The sequence below is a fragment of the Dermochelys coriacea genome, chromosome 9 (genome assembly GCF_009764565.3).
Source record: "Dermochelys coriacea isolate rDerCor1 chromosome 9, rDerCor1.pri.v4, whole genome shotgun sequence".
NCBI lineage: Eukaryota > Metazoa > Chordata > Testudines > Dermochelyidae > Dermochelys > Dermochelys coriacea.
The window spans coordinates 64,291,711-64,314,204 of record NC_050076.1 but is presented as its reverse complement, the minus strand read 5'-3'; the positions used below and the strand labels follow the sequence as shown (position 1 = coordinate 64,314,204).

Genomic DNA, 22,494 nt, shown 5'->3' with positions numbered 1-22,494 from the left:
TCTACACTAGAGAGCTTACAGCTGTAAGTCTCCCATGTAGCCACTCTGTGCAGACAGCAGAGAGCTCTCCCACCGGCATAACTAAATCACTCCCAACGAGCGGCAGTATTATGTCAATGGGAGATGCTCTCCCACCAACATAGCGCTGCCCACACCGGTGCTTGTTGGTGAAACTTATGTCTGTCAGAAGTGTGGGGTTTTTTCATACCCCTGACCAAAAAATGTTTTACCGGGTTCTAGGAGCCTATGAGGTTGTAGGGTCCCAGAACTGAGGCTGCACCAGCCCGAACATCAACACTGAAATTAAACAGCCTTTTAGCCCAAGCCCAAGCCCAAGCCCAAGTCCAAGTCAGCTGGCCACGGGTGTCTAACTGCAGTATAGACATACCCTGTGACTCTCCATTTGCTGTGACTCCCCATGAACTCGCCTTTTGTTGGAATAGCAGAAGATTTCAGACTGATGGAGCAGTTGATCCTTCTGAGAGCTGTTGTTTCAAATTTCCTGTAGACTCACTATATCGATTACACTTGGTCACATATTCAAGTGTTTCACAACCCCATAGGCTAGAAACACTATAATGGAGCAGGTTTCAGTGGTAGCCATGTTAGTCTGTATCAGAAAAAAAAAACAAGGAATCCTTGTGGCACCTTAGAGACTAACACATTTATCTGGGCATAAGCTTTCATGGGCTAGAACCCACTTCATCAGATGTATGAAGTAAAAGATACAGAAGCAGGTATAAATACATGAAAAGATGTGAGCTGTCTTACTAAGTGTTAGGTCAGTATAACAAGATAAATCAACTAACAGCAGGATACCAAGGGAGGAGAAATAACTTTTGAAGCGGTAAGAGAGTGGCCCATTTCAGACAGTTGACAAGAAGGTGTGAGTAACAGTAGGGAGAAATTAGTATTGGGGAAATTAAGTTTTGTAATGACCCAACCACTCCCAGTCTTTATTCAGGCCTAATTTGATGGTATCTAGTTTGCAAATTAATTCCAGTTCTGCAGCTTCATGTTGAAGTCTGTTTTTGAAGTTTTTTTGTTGAAGAATTGCCACTTTGAGGTCTGTTATTGAGTGACCAGAGAGATTGAAATGTTCTCCTACTGGTTTTTGAATGTTATGATTCCTGATGTCAGATTTGTGTCCATTTATTCTTTTGCATAGAGACTGTCTGGTTTGGCAGATGTACATGGCAGAGGGGCATTACTGGCACATGATGGCATATATCACATTGGTAGATGTGCAGGTGAACAAGCCCTGGATGATGTGGCTGATGTGGTTAGGTGCTATGGTGGTGTCCCTTGAATAGATATGTGGACAGAGTTGGCACCGGGGTTTGTAGCAGGGTTTGGTACCTGGGTTGGTGTTTTTGTTGTGCTGGTGAGTATTTGTTTCAGGTTGTGGGATTGTCTGTAAGCGAGGACTGACCTGTCTCCCAGGGTCTCTGAGAGTGAAGGGTCATCCTTCAGGATAGGTTGTAGATCCTTGATGATGCGCTGGAGAGGTTTTAGTTGGGGGCTGTAGGTGATGGCTAGTGGCATTCTGTTACTTTCTTTGTTGGGCCTGTCTTGTAGTAGGTGACTTCTCGGTACCCTTCTGGCTCTCTCAATCTGTTTCTTCAGTTCACCAGGTGGGTTTTGCAGTTTTCAGAACGTTTGATAGAGATTCTGTAGGTGTTTGTCTCTGTCTGAGGGATTGGAGCAAATGCGGTTGTATCTTAGAGCTTGGCTGTAGACAATGTAGATGTGGTCTGGATGAAAGCTGGAGGCATGTAGTTAAGAATAGCGGTCAGTCGGTTTCCAATGGTGTTTATGTGACCATCGGTTATTAGCACTATAATGTCTAGGAAGTGGACCTCTTGTGTGGACTGGTCCAGGCTGAGGTTGATGGTAGGGTGGAAATCGTTGAAATCTTGGTGGAATTCTTCCTTGGCCCTCCTTCCCATGGGTCCAGATGATGAAGATGTGATCAATGTAGCGCAAGTAGAGTAGGGGCGTAAGGGGACGAGAGCTGAGGAAGCGTTGTTCTAAGTCATCATTCAGATCAAGGCCAGCTTACTGTTTTAACAGCCAGTTTTTCTAAGTGCTCCAACCAAAATCCACATGTTTACTCAGACTGCCTTCGAAATTGCAGTGACTCATGGGAATCCAGGCTGGGGTTAGTGGTCCAAATTTGAGGTCATTTAGCAAGATATTCCTGGTACACACACCCCCAGAAAAAAAAAATCATGATAGCAACATGCTAAGATGCTTGTAATATTTTTGTGCCTCCAGTAGAATCAGCCTCTTTTAATTTTCAAAATGTTCTAAAACCCATGTGCACAGTGGGATTATCTTGAATAGTGGTGGTGGTCTTCATGCAAATTTGGTTTTCTCACATAGAGCCACCAGCACCCCAATAAGGAGCAACTTTTAATATTTGATTGCTCTGAAACCCAGGGCCATAATGAGATTATCTTGAAAACTGATGTTCCACAACATGGTCTGGTGTAGACGTGGACATCTGTTGAGATGAATGGGCCAGTTAACACCTTATGCCTCTGCCCCCTTTTTAATAATGCCACAACTTCTTTCTGGCAGACATCATAGCACTGTATCCTTCCAAACATGGAGCACTGTGGGAACACAGCACATGGGGACAGTGAGAGAGATGGCCAGACTGTGTCCTTATTGTTAGGATATAGATATTCAGCCTGTCTGCAAAGGCCTATACTTTGTGAATTTAGGTATATGTTTATCATTTAGCTAGTTATAGAGATATACAAGAAAGAAAGAATCAAAATCAGTGTCTGCTTGTATAAGGCTTTTTCTCACTGTGACAGTCTGAGGTCCTGTTCTTAGGCTAAGGCCTCTGGCTAAGCAGCAGAGGCTGCCATAAGCTGGGAAGCGAATGGTCACATAGAAATAAGGTGCTATTGGGCTGTTAGGAATACAATGCTGTCCTGATAATGCCTATCACCTCCAGAGAAAGGGAAGTGCCCATAAGATGTAAGATGAAACTTAGTTTGATAGCAACCTGTCTGGCAAGAACTCGCGTATCAATAGCTGGGATGTGAAATCCACCTTTCTGTGTTGTTCTGTCACTGTAGTCCCCATTTCCCTGTTGTTTGTCTATATAATCTCTGTCTGGTTCTGTGATTGTTTCTGTCTGTTGTATAATTATTTTTGCTGGGTGTAAACTAATTAAGGTGGTGGGATATAATTGGTTAAATAATCATGTTACAATATGTTAGGATTGGTTAGTTAAATTTCAGTAAAATGATTGGTTAAGGTATAGCTAAGCAGAACTCAAGTTTTACTATATAGTCTGCAGTCAATCAGAAAGAAAAGGGGGGAATGGGGGTGGGGGAATTGGAATCATGTTTTGCTAAAGGGGGGAATGGGAACAGGGACACAGGCAAGGTTCTGTGGTGTCTGAGTTGGGAAGGGGGGCACTAAGGAAGGAAACTGGAATCATTGCTTGCTGGAAGTTCACCCCAATAAACATTGAATTGTTTGCATCTTTGGACTTCGGGTATTGTTGCTCTCTGTTCATGCGAGAAGGACCAGGGAAGTGAGTGAGTGAAGGAATAATCCCCATAACACTTATTAAGGCAAAAGTCACATTTAGGGCAGGCTTTGTGAACACCAGCTGTCTGCTCCTGGCCTATATTCAACAACTTCAGCCACTCTATGTAAACCACCCCAGAACTGCCAGATGTTAATCCCCTTTGAAGCACAGCTAACCTTAATTCTGCATTAAGAAAGTTTTGGGGCAGAGAATTGAATATATATTTATATTTCTAAGATAAAAACAGAAGAAAAAGAATGTAGCCCCCTCTCCAAAAAGCCACCAACATATTTCATACATCTTAAAGAAGCAACAAAGGGCACAAATCAATTTTTCTTTTCCCATGCAGATCACTTTAAATTATATATTCGTATTTAGTTTGGTCTCTTTTTCCGTTTCTAAGAAATACACTGCAACACAATATGATCCATGCCTTTGCTTCACTTTGTTTGGCTCTAAATTGTTTACTGCATGACAGACCGAGCTGAGCTTTTGTTGAAACTTTATTATCCTTTTCTTCTGGGCTTAGTTGCACAGGTGAAGGGGAGTAAGGAAGTATAAAGTACTCCCTCCAAAACCAGGCCTGGACCTCTCCTGTCTCAGTCTCATCGCGGAGACCAAAAAAGAGAAGGGAACAGGTTAACCACCAAAAAACAAACAAACAAACAAAACAAAATTATTATCCAACATAATGTAAAACCAGGATATTTATAAATGAAACAAATAACAGGAGGAGAATGTCAAGCTTCTACCCTACTTGAACACCACCCCCAAAAGTAACAGTGCTCGTCATGGTAAACTTGAGGTCGCCATGCCAGGAGTGGCTTGGGGAAGGCTAGTAACACCCCACCCAGGCATGTGATTGGTGAAGGCAGAGCCTTGCCTCCCTCCGACCCCCGCATGCCCAAAATCTCAGGCAGGATAGAACTCTGTGAAGCATCCCTTATACAAAGCACAAAAGAAAAAAAAAGTGAACTGGTGCACTTCTAACCACGTTAACCACAGACATCAAATACCCGCTTCTGGAAGCGGTGCTGGTCCTTGTGGTCTAGGTGCAATAATCCACAGCACCTGCAGTGAGCACTGTGCGTGGGTGCGGTGCTCTGTGGGCACCTGAAATGATATGGCTTGTTCTGGGTCAGTTCCACTGATGCAAGTTGCAACAGTGCAATTCTCTAAAGTAGATGCGTCCTTCCTTTTAGATTCCCCCCAATTATACTTCAAAAGTTTAGCAGCTATAGTTGCCTGTTGCAGGTGATGGGCAAAAACTCAAATTCTTTATATTTACAAAGAAAGCCCTTCTGCATTGTGTAGTGATCCTCAGAGCATCAGTAACTTCCTTCCTGGGCTGCAATGACATATCACAGGCGTTCATTTGGACAGTGAGGTCAGTAATGAGGGCTCTCCTCCTGCACCATCTCCTGTGGCCATGTACACAGAGTCTGAGGAGCCATGAACTCTTACAGGAGCAGTCAGATTTGCTGTTCCCTCCTCCCTCCAGTCTCGGAAGGGGAGAGAGCTGAAAACGCCTCATTAGAAATGTACCAACTGGTACTAGATTAAACCCAGTATGTAATGAACAGCACTTAGATTCACGTCTTGTGATGAAAGAGGAAACGAGGTGGTGGCCATCCAAGATTTTTCTGTTTTCAATGGATTTAATAGCCTGCAAGACTGTAATTTTAATCAGCGTGATATTATTATACTCTGTTAGCTTCTAGGAAGTACACTTTGTTTGAAAGATGGTATACACAGTAATGCTGCTGTATTATACAGGGATCTTTTCTACATGGATCTGTTTGCTGTTAACTCTTTCTTTGTCTTTCTTTGGTGTTAGCTATTGAAAAAGATTGTTGGTTTGGGAATCACAAATTAAAACCTGTGTGTTAGGCTCATACCTGTTGGCTCAGATCCATTACATGCACGGTCCTTTGGGGATTCAAATTCACACTCTGTGTGTGTCTATGTCCTCCCCACCTCACCACTCCAATCCTGGATCATCAGGGGCATTTTGGGGCTTCTCTCCCAAGCAGGCTCGTGTGGGGGAGGCATTTGACAAAGCCTGATAGATCCACAAATTGTTAAAGGGTATTCTGGGAGGCAGGATTTGCTTTGACCTCTCCCTTCCCTAATGATGCAATCTAGGCATGCCTTCTCCCAAGCAGATAGCATCTTTTTACTGCAGTGGTTCTCAATCAGAAGTACGTGTACCCCTGGGGGTTAGCAGAGGTCTTCCAGAGGGTACATCAACTCATCCAGCTATTTGTCTAGTTTTACAACATGCACATAAAAAGCACTAGCGAAGTCAGTACAGACTAAAATTTCATATGGATAATGACTTGTTTATACTGCTCTATACACTGAAATGTAAGTACAATATTTATATTCCAATTGTTTTCTTTTACAATTATATGGTAAAAATGAGACAGTAAGCAATATGAGTAATAGTGTGCTATGACACGTTTTATGTTTGTTTTGTAAGCAAGTAGCTTTTAAGTGCAGTGAAGCTTGGGGGTATGCTAGACAAATTAGACTCCTGAAAGGGGTACAGTAGTCTGGCAAGGTTGAGAACCACTGCTTTACTGAACTGGGCCATGGAATTGCTCAACAGTTCCATTTGTGTAGTTACAGAAGTTGTCAAGGTATTTTAAAAAGATCATTTCCCACATGATAGACTCATCTTTCTGAGCATTAACTGGGGCTGCTGCCCTCCCCCAACATGCAGATTTAATTTTTATCAGAATTCCCTGCCAACGGACTCCTTCGGGAGCATTGTTATAACCTACTCGAGTCCTAAGATAGCGATTAAGTTATTGGAAAATAATAAAATATATAGAATATGGTGCTAGGCTTTGCCACAATATTTGTAGTGTTTCATGTAGGAAAACCTGGGTGCAATGAAATAAACTCTTTAAAACACCAACAGATTACAATTTTCCCTGTAGAAAAGCGGTATTCAATTAGAATGTTTTTTTCTGGTATCAGGTACAGATGATTTGCTGATATTTGTCTGTTTATTGCAGGTTTCTCCCAACCTGTCTTTATTGAAATCCCTCAAAGTTCAGGCAATGCAACTGTTGGTCAGTCTGTCCTTCTGTCTGTCTCCTATAAATTCCATAGGTATTTTTACCATCCTTTGTCAATTCAATGGAATTTCAGTAAGACCCCTGATCTACTCACCATCTGCACAGTGACTAACTGTTCTGTCAGTGCCGAGGGGATTCCCACGCACTGCTCTCGACATAATTATATACATCTCACATACAAGGGCTGGACTGTATTTTTCCCTGAAAATGCATCTCTGCTCCTTCAGAACCTGCAGCTCAATGACAGCGGAGTCTACAGTGTCACCTTCAAAGTACCACAGCAAACCAGACACATCACATTAACTGTATCTGAACCTCATTTCAACCGTGGAAATGCAGGTTCCAGTAAGTAGGCGATTTATAATGTGCTCGGCACTGACGCAGGCTGACCTATCCCTGATGTCACATTCAAACAGGAAGAGGGGTGTGCAAAAATCAAATATTTATCCTGTGAGCAGATATAGACCTATGTGGGCAAGACAGTTCAGATGATGTCACAGATTCTGATCTAAATGGATCTTCAATAGCAACAGCCACTTCCCATCCCTGTCTCTCAGATTAAATCACAGGTGTAAAAGGTGCTACTGAAAGCACAGCACAAAGGCGAATATTTTGTCTCAGCTGAACACAAACATTTTTGCTGGTCCTCCTCAGCCTCGGGCAAGAAACAGGTCACGGGAAGAAACAAAAAATCACAGCCCGTTACCTGTCCATGATGTATAATCATAAACACCCCGATTGAATCTTAGGGGGGGCCACTGCCCATGGCACCAGCTACTGTCGGGAGCCCCGTGGGGTCTGCTGCCACCATGGGTGGAGCCCCGGGGGGCCAGCAGCTGCTCCGGCCACTGCTGGGGGTGGGGGAGGGAGCCCCAGGGGGCCAGTCACTGCTCCAGCCATCCCAGGACCGCTGCTCAGGCTGTCACCAGGGCCAGCTGCATCGGCCACTCCTCAGACAGTCCCCAGGACCAGCTGTTTGGGGCTACCAGAGCAGTGGCTGGTGCATTTGGCCCCAGGACTGGGGCCACTCCAGCAGTGGCCCCCGCCCTGATCGGGCGGTCCTGGGGTCAGCCAGACTGGTCACTGCACAAGTCACAGAGTTTGCAGGAAGTCATGGAATCCGTTACCTCTGTGACAAACATGGAGCCCTTCTAATAGGATTAAGGAAGCAAATATAAATTCATTGCCAGGAAAATTTGCAGATGATATAAAAATTGGTGGAGTGTTAAATAATGATAGAAGCAGGGCAGTTATACAGACTGACGTGGATTCCTTGGTAAGGTGGGCTCGTTGGAAGAGCACACATTTTAACACAAACAAGAGATGAGTTATCGAAGTACAAAGAATGTAGGTCACCTTTACAAAATGAGGGACTATCTCCTGGAATGCAGTGACACTGAAAAGGTCTTAGGGATCACAGTGGATAACCAACTGAACATGAGCTCCCAGTATATTGCTGTAGGTAAGAGGGCTAATGAGGTCCTTGGATGCATAAGGATATGAATATCCTTTATGAGTGGGAAAGCATTCTTACTTTTGCCAGAAGCTGGGAATGGGTGACAGGGGATGGATCATTTGGTGATTACCCATTCTGTTCATTCCCTCTGAGGCAGCTGGCACTGGCCACTGTTGGAAGACAGGATACTTGGCTAGATGGATCTTTAGTCTGACTCAGTATGGCCTTTCTTCTGTTCTCTGCATAAAGCATTACTTAGATCATTACTGTAATATTGTATCCACTTCTGGTACCACATGCCAAAAAAGATGCTGAAAATTGGAAAGGGTTTTGAAAAGACTGACAAGGATGATCTGATGTCTGGAAGTCATACCTCAAGAAGTTCAAACTATCTAGTTTATCCCAGAAAAGGTTAAGAGTTGACTTGATTACAGTCTATAAATACCTACATGGGGAAGAGCTTTCCAACAGCTCTTTAATTTAGCAGGCATAATCCAGGAGATCCAGGGATTGGAAATTGAAGCTAACATGATTCAGACTAGAAATAAAGTGCAAAGTTTTAACATTGAAGGTCATTAACCATTGGAGTAAATTCCCTAAGGATGGATGATGGATTCTCTGTCGCTTGAAGTCTTTAAATCACGACTGGATTCTTTCTTAAAAAAAAAAAAGATGTTCTAGTTCAAACAGAGGTTGTGGGCTTGATGCAGAAATTACTGGGTAGGTCCCATGGCCTGTTTTATGCAGGAGGTCAGACTAGCGGATCATCTGGACTTAGAATCTCTGAATCAGGATTAGTTGGAGGATCACTTTGCCTCTGAAATGCTGGGTGCTCTCAACTTATGTTGCCTGAGTCTCATAAGGTTTGCAGTGACTGAGGCAGGGCTCCACAGAAGCCCTTGCATCACTGAGTACCCAGGCCAGCTTAGAGGATGAAGTGAAGGCTTCACAGCTGCTTAGACATCCCAGTAGTAAGTGTAAGAAAAGAAGTTCCCTTATGGTTGATTCCAACTTGGCTGAAAAATTGGCTCTTAATGTTCATTGATTACCTTAATACAGCAGCATCTTACCTGCAGTTGTCACCTATTTGATATTAACACTGCTGCCTACATAAGAACATAAGAACAGCCATACTGAGTCAGAGCAAAGGTCCATCTAGCCCAGTATCCTGTCTTCCGATAGCGGCCAATGCCAGGTGCCTCAGCGGGAATGAACAGAACAGGTAATCATTGAGTGATCCATCCCCTGTCGCCCATTCCCAGCTTCTGGCAAACAAAGGCTAGGGACACCATCCCTGCCCATCCTGGCTAATAGCCATTGATGGACCTATTCCCCGTGAATTTATCTAGTTCTTTTTTTAATCCTGCCTGATTGAGGATCCTCTATGGAAAATGTATGTACACTTATATAAGTATTAGTTTATAAAATACAAATACAGCATGTTTTCTTTCATATATCAGACAGTGAAGGAGAAAAGGTCTCTTCTGTCTACATCATTGCCTTCATCGCTGTAAGTGGCTGCTGTTTTATCTTGCTGTTCCTGCTGCTGTTCTTCTACTTCAGATGTCTCAGAGGTGGGTGGATCTGCTCTTGCTTCTCGCTCACTTCTGTTGGTGCTTTTGTTTATTAAATTATTGATTTAAAAAAAATCTGAGTGATAGTAGTTGGCCGCTGAAAAGTCCGTGCTCTGCCCCTCCCCGCTTCCAAAGTCAAGCTCTCAATGCCATATTGCCCTGAAATCTGCAGGACATGCCAAATTCTGGGGCAAGATGAGCTCATAGGACAGCTAAGGAGCCATGAGTTTATTTAGATGTTGTGATGCAACCTCAGGAAACAGACTCACAATGTGACTGTTGCATCAATATATGACAATGTCCGGACATAATGGGTATTGCAACAATTCTGTTGTTCCATAACACAAACACACATTGGTGGCATATGGTGGTAATTGTAAAGTTTCAGGATGGTAATTGTAAAGTTAACTTGTAGTGTTTCTATAGGATACTCCTGTAAAGAAAAATCACAGAGACACACATACCCCTCCAAAGTTTACATAACTCATAGTCATTAAAGACTTCTTGGGATGGATCATTCAGGAAATTGATGCAATTATTTGTAAGTAACATTTTCTCATTTTTCTCCCAGCATATATTTTCAGAAATGTGTAACTTGAAGGCAAATATCTTTTTTTTTTAGGTCACCTGCCGGAGTTTCTGTAGGTGGCATTAGAGCTAATAAATTTGCAAAGATATGAGTGGTGCATCTGCAGCACAGAGCATCTGACCGGAAAATATTAATTAAACAAACATGTTCACAGGTGCAGTTCAACAGAAGAGGGTCCGAATCATAAAGCAACAAGAGGTAGTATAAGAAATAACAAAACCAGATCCACCCATGTCATAGTGTTAAGAATTGGCAGTCTGCATTTGGCTGGGTCAATTTTTAAGGCATATTTTTGGAGTACTAAAAGTATAAATTAACTCTACTTGGTGGAACATTACAAACTGCTTGTGTTTATTCATTCATTTTGTTAAATGTATTTGCTTTGTGTTTGCACCTCTTTTGTTTCAGAGTAGCAGCCGTGTTAGTCTGTATTTGCGAAAAGAAAAGGAGCTGTTTACTGTTTGCAGCATACAGGCCAGATCATCATCCAGTGTAAATAGGTGTAGTTTTCACTGGCTTCTGTGGAACTGTGCTTATTTACACCAACTGAGGATCTGGCCCATAGTGAATCTGAAGTGAGGTCTGGAGAATGTTTATGATAAGCAAATTTTGACAAAGTATGTGTATTTGCACCAGAAATGCTGGTTTTTCAGAATTATCCTGATGTTTCATATATCCAGTCAAAACTAAACAAAACAGTTGGAATGTTGAATATTGAAGACCAGCAATATTCAGGGTTCAAATGAACACAACAGAAAGGGACAAAATTGTCCAATAAATTATTCGCTTTGACATTTTTGCCTAGATTAAATTTAAACTCAGGCCAGATCTACACTAGAAACTATTTCTGGTATGGCAACATTGGCTAGGGATGTGATTTTTTAGGTGACATTTTTATATCTGAAAAGCCCTAGTGTAGCTACAATTATACCAGCACAAAAAGGTTTTGGCTGGTATAGCTTATTTTGTTTGGGGAATCAGTATAAGCTATACCAATAAAAGCACTCTTTACCAGTGTAAGCTGTGTCTGCTCTAGGGAGGGTTTGCTGGTATATCTATAATGGCAAACCTTTTCTAGTTTACACTAGGGCTAAAATAATTAGCAATAAAATGTATAGGCCATATTCAAGTCATGATTTCTATTTTTTGCATGGTTAAATTTTCAACTATAGGTTTTTGCATTTATTTTGGGGGGTATAAAAGCATAATCAGACCAAAGTAAATATGAAATTAAAATACAGAGAAATACAGGGAAAATAGGGTACAATAACTCTCCATGCTCCAGTTATCTAAATCAGTTCCTCCTCTTACACAACAATAGCCTTTCATATAGGGCCTCATCCAATAGCCATTGAAGTCAATGGAAAGACTCCCTCTGGTTTCAAAGGGCATTGTTTGAGGCCCATAATCAGCTAGGCTGACTTCTTTGTTTCTAGACGTTTTTACAGGACTGTAGGCTCTTCATTGCAATGCATATGAACAACTCCCAGCTAGCCATGATCCATCAGCAAATGCTGACCAAATTTGGAAACCTCTGACCTACTGCCATGATAGCAAATAGACCTGCCAACAGCAATTCCAGGTCCCAGGGCAGAAGAGTCAATGGGCCCCCACGCACACACAAGCTGTGCCCGCGGAACATTTGAGTGGTGCTGCACCTGCGCTGGCTGATGCCCAGCGAACTGCTGGCTGGCTGCTGGGCACGCTCTTCCGGGATGGCCAGGGTTTCCCATGCCCACCTTGTAGGGTTGCCAACTGTCTAATCACATAAACCCAAAGACTCTGGCCCTGCCCCCTGCCCCGCCCCTTCCCTGAGACCACGTCCCTGTCCCGCCCCTTCTCCGAGGCCCTGCTCCCTGCTCACTCCATGAAGCAAATACTCACCAGCAACCACACACCACACAACAGAACCACTAAACCCAGGAACCTATCCTTTTGCAACAAAGCCCGTTGCTAACTCTGTCCACATATCTATTCAGGGGACACCATCAGAGGGCCTAATCACATCAGCCACACTATCAGAGGCTCGTTCACCTGCACATCTACCAATGTGATATATGCCATCATGTGCCAGCAATGCCCCTCTGCCATGTACATTGGTCAAACTGGACAGTCTCTACGTAAAAGAATGAATGGACACAAATCAGACGTCAAGAATTATAACATCCAAAAACCAGTCGGAGAACACTTCAATCTCTCCGGTCACTCGATTACAGACCTGAGAGTGGCTATCCTTCAACAAAAAATCTTCAAAAACAGACTCCAACGAGAGACTGCTGAATTGGAATTAAATTGCAAACTGGATACAATTAACTTAGGCTTGAATAGAGGCTGGGAGTGGATGGGTCATTACACAAAGTAAAAATTTCTCCCCCCCACCCCACCCCCCACTGTTCCTCAGACATTCTTGTTAACTGCTGGAAATGGCCCACCTTGATTATCACCATAAAAGGTTTTCCTCCTTCCCCCCCCACCTTTCTGTTGGTAATAGCTCATCTTAAGTGATCACTCTCCTTACAGTGTGTATGATAAAACCCATTGTTTCATGTTCTCTGTGTGTGTATATAAATCTTCCCACTGTATTTTTCACCGAATGCATCCAATGAAGTGAGCTGTAGCTCACGAAAGCTTATGCTCAAATAAATTTGTTAGTCTCTAAGGTACCACAAGTACTCCTTTTCTTTTAACATTGCTGTGTAACTCATTGCAGAATTTTTTCCAGAACAACTTTTTTCTGAAAAGCTCAGAGCAAATTTTATTATTGATCTGAATAAAAATCAGTGAACAGAGATCCAAGAGATGGGCGGCTGGCCGTCTGCGCCTGGCCAGTAAGGCCAGTTCTCTATACAGTACTTATTAGGACCTGATTCTTCATCCTATTCTCTCATGAAACAGAACACAAATCTTTGAAGCTTGCAGACACTGTCATATTATCTGAGTGCTAAGACATGGGAGGGTGTAACTCCAGCCAGGAACAATCCTCCCCCACAGGTATGGTGTCTGATATACTGGGATGGTGGGGCTTCAGGGAAGAGGAGCACATTGAAGCCTAGCTATTGAAGCTATGGATTTTGTGGCCCGGGAGGCCTCATCAGCAAACCCTGCAGCCTTCTCCTCTCAGCTGGCTGGCCAGAGCAAGCATGAGCCCACAAGGGCTGAGCTCTGACACTGCTCCAAAATCATCACCTGGTTTATTGCAGCATTCTCTGAGTGAGTAAATGTGAATTCACTAGAGAAGGACACAGATATTAATGGGGATTAGAATTTGTAAAAGGGAAGGAGAGTAGTTAATTTGAGGGGCTAGTCAAGTCTGTTCTGTGGTGCATAGATTATTAATTAATACTATTATTATTTCATTATTTAAAATTTATATTGTAATAATACTTAGAGGCCACGGAGTTACAACCCCATTGTGCCAGGCGCTTGTACAAACATGTACGGTACAGCTTCACTGCAGAGTTAATTTTGGTGATTAGCAACTGGGTCTGAACATGCAGGTTAGCCTTGCCTGGGTGTGAGCATTCCCACTGCAAAGCCCTGCCCATGTTAATGTGTCCTCACTGTCTCTGCACTCACCTGTGTGTGTCTGGGGCATAGCCTGTGGTTCTTTATGCTGAAACACTCTAGGATTCTTTGCCAGTCAATTGTGAAAGACCTTTTCTGTCTTTCAGGGAGACTTGTGGGAAGACAATGAAGAAATTGGAACAGAAGTCCCCAATCTGTGGGGAGCACCCACCTAGGGGGCAAGCAGGAATGTTGGGGGGTGCAACTGGGGCCCAGGCCTGGGGTGGGGAAGGAGTGACACCCAGCTCAGTTCCTGGCACTGGCTGCCGGCCCCAAGCTTGGGGCTGAGGCTCTGTGCCTGGCCTGGCCCCCGGCCCCAGTTGTGGCCTGACCCCTTTACCCCATCCACGTCCCCCTCCTGGAGCTGTGGCCCTGCTCCTGGCTTGGGTGGGGGGAAGGCAAAGACAGGGGTAAAGGGGAGCATGAAATAAAAAGTTTGGGGACCACTGAATTGGGGGGTAGTGGCCTAGTGGGTGGGGGGAAGCAGTAGACATGATATTTCTTGAATCTAGTAAGGCTTTTGACACTGTCTCACATGACATTCTCATAAGAAGACTAGCAAAATGGGGTCTAGGTGAAATTACTATAAAGTGGCTGCACAACTGGTTGAAAAACCAAACTCAACAGTCAAACTGGGATGATATATCTAGTGGGATCCCATATAGGTCTATCCTGGGTCTGGTACTATTCAATATTTTCATTAATGATTTGGGTAATGGGGTGGAGAGTATGCTTATAAAATTTGTGAATGGCACCAAGCTGGAAGGGGCAGCAAGCACTATGAAGGACAGAATTAGAATCCAAAATGACCTTGATTAATTGAAGAATTGGTCTGAAATCAACAAGATGAAATTCAGTAAAGAAAAGTGCAAAGTACTACATTTAGGAAGGAAAAATCAAATGCACAGATATGATATGGGGGATGATTGGGTAGGTGACAGTACAGCTGAAAAGGATCAGAATTTTATAATGAATCACAGATTGAATCTGATCCAAAAATGGGATGCACCTGCAAGAATATCAAACATTATTCTGGGATGTATTAACAAGTGGTTTGCATGTAAAACATGGGAGCTAAATTGTCTCGCTCTATTTGGCATGGGTGAGGCCTAAGATGGATTACTGTGTCTGGTTCTGGGTGCCGCACTTTAGGAAAGAGGTGGACAAATTGGAGAGAGTCCAGAAAAAAGCAACAAAAATTATTAAAGGTTTAGAAAACCTGACCTATAAGGATAGGTAAAAGAAACCAGGCATGTTTAATCTTGAGAAAAGAAGATGGAGGGACAACCTGATACAGTCTTCAAATATGTTAAGGGCTAGTAAAAAAAGCTTAGTGGTCAATTGTCCTGTCCACTGAAAGTAGGACAAGAAGTAATGGGCTTAATCTGCAACAAGGGAGATTCAGGTTAAATATCAGGAAAAACTTTCTAACTAGAAGGATAGCTAAGTAATGGAATAGGTTACCAAGGGAAGTTGTGGAATCCCTGTCATTGGAGGTTTTAAGAACAGGTTAGAGAAACACCTGTCAGGGATGGTCTCAATAATACTTGCTCCTGTCTCAGCCAGGAGCATGGATTAGATGACCTCTTCAGGTCCCTTCCAGCCTGACATGTCTATGATTCTGTATGATTCAGCCTGTCTCCTGACTGCAATATAGTGGGTTTCAGCCTGGGGTAAAGGGGAGCCCGAGTTCTAAGCTGTACCCCAGCCAGGTCAGCTTAAAGCACCACCAAACCCAAGGAAAATGTTTGTGTGTGTGGATGGTAAGGGAGTTGGGGCTAAAACTAAGAACCCTGGGTAACTATGCATTGAAGACATACCCACAGAGAATGATTGCACTCCTGTTCTGCCCAAACTCATCCTTTGACTGCAGCATCATTGGATTGCCTTTCTTTCTTCCAACTCTGAATATGTTCCTCAGCAGGCACTCTCCTGCAGCCCCTGACTCCAGGCCCTCTAGGTGGTTATTCCTCCTTGCTGAGGGTCACGATTTTCTTGCAACAATACCAGGGGTTTCTACAGCTCCACTTTGTGTAGTTTTCTGTGCTCCTCCTGCACATGCTGTCAGCACCTGCCTTTGCAAGAGTAAGTTGTTTGCTGCTGAGGTAGGATAAATCAGTTCACTTTCAGACCAAAGCTTCATGAACCCTTTACTAAACACACACTTGCGAAAAGCTCAGATAATGTGTCCCTCACATATCACCCCCTCTGTTCCCTAACTTACTCAGCTGCCTGTTCCTCCATCTCATTTGTCACCTCCCATCTACCTTTGTATCACTGACTCTGGTCCTTCCAAGTAATCATAGAATATCAGGGTTGGAAGGGACCTCAGGAGATCATCTAGTCCAACACCCTGCTCAAAGCAGGACCAATCCCCAATTTTTGCCCCAGATCCCTAAATGGCCCCCTCAAGGATTAAACTCACAACCCTGAGTTTAGCAGGCCAATAATCAAACCACTAAGCTATCCCTCCCCCCGATCTCAGGGATATCCACTACAGCATCATGACCCCCACAACTGCCAACAGTCCCGCTGACCCATCCGCCAACCAACCCATGACTAGAGTTGTGTGAACTTCGCAACTTGAACCACAGCCTTGGTTTGAGCTCAGACGCTCTCAGCCAAACAGCACTGCTCTGCTCTACTTGTGGTAGCCTCTGTGATCTCCCCATAAAAGTCTTTTGCAAACATTTTCCTCTCTCCAGATATCTGTGCACTTTACTAATCTTCTGTTCAAGGCGTGTTCTCAGTTTGGGTCTGGCCCTTGGGGCTAGTCCATGGGGCAAATCAGGTGGTAGAAGTAACATGGTATTTCTCCTCTGTCCCTGATCATTTGAGTCTGTTCTGCATAAATCTATGGATTCCAGGTGCCCTGATGAAGATATTTTTGCCATGTGTCATAATTAAGGCTACGTTTATGTCACTTTATGTCACGGAGGTCATGGAAGTCATGGAAACCATGACTTCCAGAGACCTCCTGACATTCTCTGCTTCAGCCCCAAGGGTGGCAGGACTCTGGAGCTGGCAGCCAGTGGGGCCCTGGCAGGGTTCCAGCGATAGACGACATCAGCGACAGGCAACAGGAGGCCCCTGCAAGGTTCCAGTGACAGGCAACAGACTCCTGAGGGGACCCTACTTGGGATTCCAGCGATGGGTGACAGCCTCACGCAGAGGGAGGGGGATGCCTCAGGCAAGTGGCTGGGGTGTGTCTCGTTTTCTCTTTGGGAAATATGGTCACCCTGCAGCTCCCAGTTGCTGTGGAAGGAGGGGACTCTCCTTTGCAGTTGCCAAAGGTAGAGGGAAAACCCCACAGTTCCCAGCCAACCATGGAGCCCAGCAGCAAAAGTCATAGACAGGTCACGGCTTCTGTGAATTTTTGTTTATTGCCCATGACCTATCCGTGACTTTTACTAAAAATAACCGTGACAAAATCTTAGCCTTAATCATAATGTCCATCTCAGCCCCTAATCTCCTCTTAATTTGTCTCTTGCAGTTGCCATCATTTTACTTTATTGTTTTGAATTGTCCTTAGCTTTGGGACCCTTTTTAGAGCTAGAGCTGGGTTGTGGAATCTCCATCATTAGAGATTTTTAAGAGCAGGTTAGACAAACACCTGTCAAGGATGGTCTAGATAATATTTAGTCCTGCCATGAGTGCAGGGGTCTGGACTAGATGACCCCTCAAGGTCCCTTCCAGTCCTCTGATACTATGGATGTATTTGGCAAATAGTAAATTTGATGAAAAATGCATTTGGGGAGGGGCACTGAAACTGTCTGCCAAATTCAGTCTGAGTTTACAAATCGTTTCAACCCCAAAATGGGATTTTTTTGGAAAAAGTAGAAATGAAACATTTCAACCATTTCAAAATTAAACACCATTTTATTTTGAAATTTAGCCAAATTAAAAAAGGGAGGGTGAAAAACACATGAAAACAATTCAAAATGAACACCACCGCCCTAAGAAAACTAATTTCTGGTCAAACAACCCCAATTTATTTTTTTTTCATTGAGAAACAAAAAAATCAGTTTTGGTTTGAACCAAACTGATTTTTTCCAGATTTTTTCAGTTTAGCCCCCCCAAAACAAAACAAAAATTATTCACTCAACTTTGTTCAAATCCAAGAAAGGAGGATGGAACAGGAACAATCACTCCTTTTGCTGTTATATAATGAAAAATAGAATCACAGAACCAAAGGCCTAGAAGGGACCACAAGTGTCAACTAGTCTAGTGGTTTTCAAACATTTTTTCTGGTGACCCAGCTGAAGAAAATTGTTGATGCCCGCCACCCAGTGGAGCTGGGGATGAGGTCTTTGGGGTGTGGGAGGGGCTCAGAGCTGGGGCAGAGGGTTGGGGTGTGGGGGTGAAGGCTGCAGGGTGGGGCTGGGAATGAGGGGTTCAGGGTATGGGACAGGGCTCTGGGCTGGGACATGGGGTTGGGGTGCAGGAGGGGGTCAGGGCTCTGGGCTGGGAGAGCAGGTTCTGGGGTGGGGCTGGGGATGAGGGGTTTGGGGTGCAGGAGGGGGCTCCGGTTTTGGGGGGGCTCAGGGCTGGGGTAGGGGATTGGGGCATGGGTTTACCTCAGGTGGCTCCTGGTCAGCGGCGCAGCGGGGATACTAAGGCAGGATTTCTGCCTGTCCTGGCACCGTGGACCATGCTGTGCCCCAGAAGCGGCTAGCAGCAGGTCTGTCTTCTAGGCAGAGCTATGCGAGCAGCTCCATGTGGCTCTCACCCATAGGCACCACCCTCCCCCACCAGCTACTGGCCATTGGGAGTGCGGAGCCAGTGCTTGGAGTGGGGCCTGCATGTGGAGCCCCGTGGTCCCCCCTGCCTAGGAGCCGGATCTGCTCCTGGCCGCTTCCGGAGTGCAGCACGGTGTCAGAACAGGTAGGGACTAGCCTGCCTTAGCTGGGCAGCACCACCGATGAGACTTTTAATGGCTTGGTCGGTGGTGCTGACCAGAGCCGTCGCAACCCGGTGCCTTCCATTCTGCCACACAGTACTGCGTCACGACTCGCAGTTTGAAAACCTCAGATCTAGTCTAACCTCCTGCCAAAATGCAGGATGTGTTGTGTCTAAACCATCCAAGACAGATGGCTCTCCAACCTCTTCTTGAAACCTCCAGTGAAGGGGCTTCCACAACTTTCCTAGGCAGTCTGTTCCATTGTCCTACTCTTCTTACAGCTAGGAAGTTTTTCCTGAGATTCAATCTAAATACGCTGTGCTGCAGTTTGAACCCATTGTCTCTTGCCCTGCCCTCTGGCAAGAAAGAACAAGTTTTCTTCATCTTTTTTATGGCAGCCTTTCAATTATTTGAAGACCGCTATCATGTCCCCACCTTAATCTCCTCTTTCCCAAACTAAATATACCCAGTTCCTTCAGTGAGATTCTCTTATTCCTCAAGGCTGATCCACGTGGGTAAGATTCTTACCTTCTTTTTTATTTCTGATCTAGGTCCAAAATCCTGAGGAATCTCATGTGGAAATTTCATCACCAAGGAGGTTACGAACAATTTACATAAGGATTGGAGAAGACTGTGGGCAGAGACAGCCTACATCAGAGTCACAGACTGAATACACCTCCATAAGCTTCTCTGAACAGCAGCTGTAACCCCAACATGCAGAGCTGGTTTTAGGCATGGTCAGCACTTACTCTGGAGGCAACACAGTTCGAGAGCTCCACTGTAGGTAAATGGAATGTTCCTACTTAATGTAAAAGGTAAAGAAATAACAACACTGTTTAGAGTTTTCCCAGATTTCCAGGGCCTAAGAAAATTAAAAAATATATATATAAAGTGATGATTAAGCCTAAAGTGTCTCTGTGAACTCAGCATTCACCCTCCCTGAAGACAACCTGCATCTGAGCAGGCTTTTCATCCAACCCAAAGAGGTTCTGGCCCATGACTAGATCCATGACTAGGGCTCCTAAGGCTATGGTAATAATAATAATAATAATATGAGGGGGGAAACAATCAACTTTTTTTTATAACAACAGACCTGTAATCTAATTTGATTTTCATAGCACATTAAGAATTGGTGTTGGTTTTGAAACTGGCTACAAATGTTTAAGAAGAGCTGCCTCTTGTGTTCAGGATGGTATACTATCGTAAACAGGATGATTTCATGCAGCCAGATTTTCAGAAATGTTCACTGATTTTGTGTCCCTTGATTTCTCAGGCACTTGGTGCCTGCTTTTCTGATACTAAGGACCCACTGTTTCCATTGACTTTCATGTCTACTGGTTGTATGTGCATAGCTGGGCACTATGTTCTGTCCTTTGGTGAAGTGCATGATGCAGTGTGGCTTTTCCAGCTCTGCTACTACCACCCTATCCATTGTATACTGATGTTCCTAATGCACCAATATGCTAATAATCTGGCAAGCACAGCTGCCCTGTATTATTGTGCAATATGTTCTCCATACACTCTGGGGAGTGGGACCTGGGTACCTTACACTGTAGGGACATTAATTTCAGGCCCAGTAATCTGAGAGGAAGAAAGAAAATTTGGACAACTTTGAACTGGTCAAAGCTACTCCAGTGACTCTCCAGTTTTCTGTGACTTCCTCCTTCCCACTTCCCCTTATGAGACATCTTAGTCTTATAAATCCTCAAGGGAGATCTCCCTGTCCTGTGTTATTCCAAGATTATATCTTTATGCTTCCTATGCCCTCACTGGCATTCTTCTACCACCCCACCAAAACTCCAGAAACACCTGTGCCCTTATACTTCTAGAGGTGCTGAAGATTAACATTAATAATGAACTTTTGTCTTGTACCAGCTAAGCCACTTCCTTCCCAAATTTTGGGTATAACACACATGCTTTGTTCAGTTCAGTTCTGGGGAACCAACTCCAACATATGAAACCCAAGAAGAGCTCAAGTAACAATTGTATTTTCTGTTCTGAATCAAACATTCTATAAAGCAAAAAAGTTCCCCAGCAAAGATATCTGGAAACTACATGCAATTAGCTGAGTGTTTTAAAACACTCTGGACTGGACCATGGATTAATATCTCACAGTTGAGAAATTTACATAGCAAAAGGTTTTCTTGCATTTTTTTCTTGCAAGTAAGATTGGGGGTGAAGGTGCACATACTGGATCCCTTCATCCCACGGGTGCTGAAGTCTCCCATTGTATTCCCTCAGTCTCTTATCCTTAGTCCTGTACAAAGAGAAGAGGAATAGTTGTGCCCGCAAGAGAGTAAGTACTGAAACGGCAACGATTTAAAGCCTTTGGCTGACTGACCACTGGAACTCACCCTGTGTAAGCAGCATAGGAAAAGGGCCCCAATTGCACAGAGCACACAGATGATAAATTTGACACTTACAACTTCTGATGCATTTTTTTCCTGCATTTCTTCAGTTCCTCAAATATTTCATTGGAACAAAGAGGTCACTGTGAGTCAGGTTAACCCACACATTGATGACTGAATGACTAATTCGTTTGATTGGGGCCCTTTTCACTAGGAAACTTAGAGACTCTTCTTTTCTTTTCTGTAGTTTGTTTTCTCCTAAGTGCAATGGTCTTAAATTTAATGCAAAATTTACTCACAAATATCAATCATACAATCATATATGAGTATTAGACACAAAAAACCACATAAATGAACACTATTAATGTTATAAAGTCAAGCACTCAAAAGTTAGAAAATGGCAGAATTAAGGTTGCCTATTCACCCTTAGTTTGACTGCCTTGTATATATGCACAAGCAGTCTTTAATTGCCTGATCACATGCAATTTTTTTCTCAGGAACCCTGCCACATTCAGTGCACAGACTGATGAATCAGGATTGTGTAGTGAAGAAAACTGTGCCCTTGCAGGGCTTGACTTTGCAACCTTTAATAGTGTTTTTAATATAGTTTTTGTCTGTAATTTCCTAAGTTTTTAAAAAAGCAAATTACCTCCCCACCCAACAGAATTTTCATCATGTGGTTTCATACTGACACCCACATGGGTCATTAGCAGGGATGGAACCTTTAGGTCCACAGCACAAACCACTGCCCCTTGAGCTAATGGAATAACTGTTAGCAGTAGTAGGTTGTCATCCTTTATGGAACCAGCATTAGAGAGGATGCGACATTTTGCCAGTGGGCTTCACAAGCATTTGCTGGCAGCAGAGTAATGGTGCAAGTGAGAAATGTTGGGCCCCTTTCCAGGCTCCGGGAGGCGGGGGGGCGATCTACTGGACACAGGCACTTCTTCTCTATCCCCTCCAACCTGTCCTTCCTCCAGTCCTAGCTCATGATCCCAGTCCCAATCTCTCTTTCCAGGCTCCTCATCCAATCTCAGCATCTCCCCCAGGCTCATTGTCCCAGTCTATTTGCCCAGCCACTACCATCATTCCCCCTGCACCCTGGCTCCTCATCAAATCTGTCTCCCTTCCCATCTCACCTAATTCCTCCTTCCCCACTGGTTCTCAGTCCCAATTTCTTTTCCCCATCCCAGTTTCCCCCCAGCTTCTCATCTGATCTGTCTCCCCCTTGTCTACTAATTCCCAGTCCCCCACCTCATGTTTCCCTTCATGGCTCCCAGTTTCTGTCTCTTGGCCTGGCCAGTTCCAGTCTCCGCATCCACCTGAGCTTCTGGTCCCAGTTTCCCACTCCAGCCTCCACTCCCAGTTTTTGTCCATTCCCAGCCTCCTTATACCAGTGTATTCCCTTGCTCCAGCCTCCAGAT

The 22,494-nt window shown here is 44.1% G+C and overlaps 1 long non-coding RNA gene across 1 annotated transcript; it reads left to right on the top strand.

Annotated features, from left to right (window-relative positions):
• Nucleotides 1-6,528: 6,528 nt before the first annotated feature.
• LOC122455748 lies at nucleotides 6,529-19,427 on the top strand. The gene is made up of 3 exons (XR_006274199.1): nucleotides 6,529-6,984; nucleotides 9,556-9,669; nucleotides 19,274-19,427. It is a non-coding gene; the product is annotated as an uncharacterized LOC122455748 (long non-coding RNA).
• The last annotated feature ends 3,067 nt before the right edge of the window (nucleotides 19,428-22,494 follow it).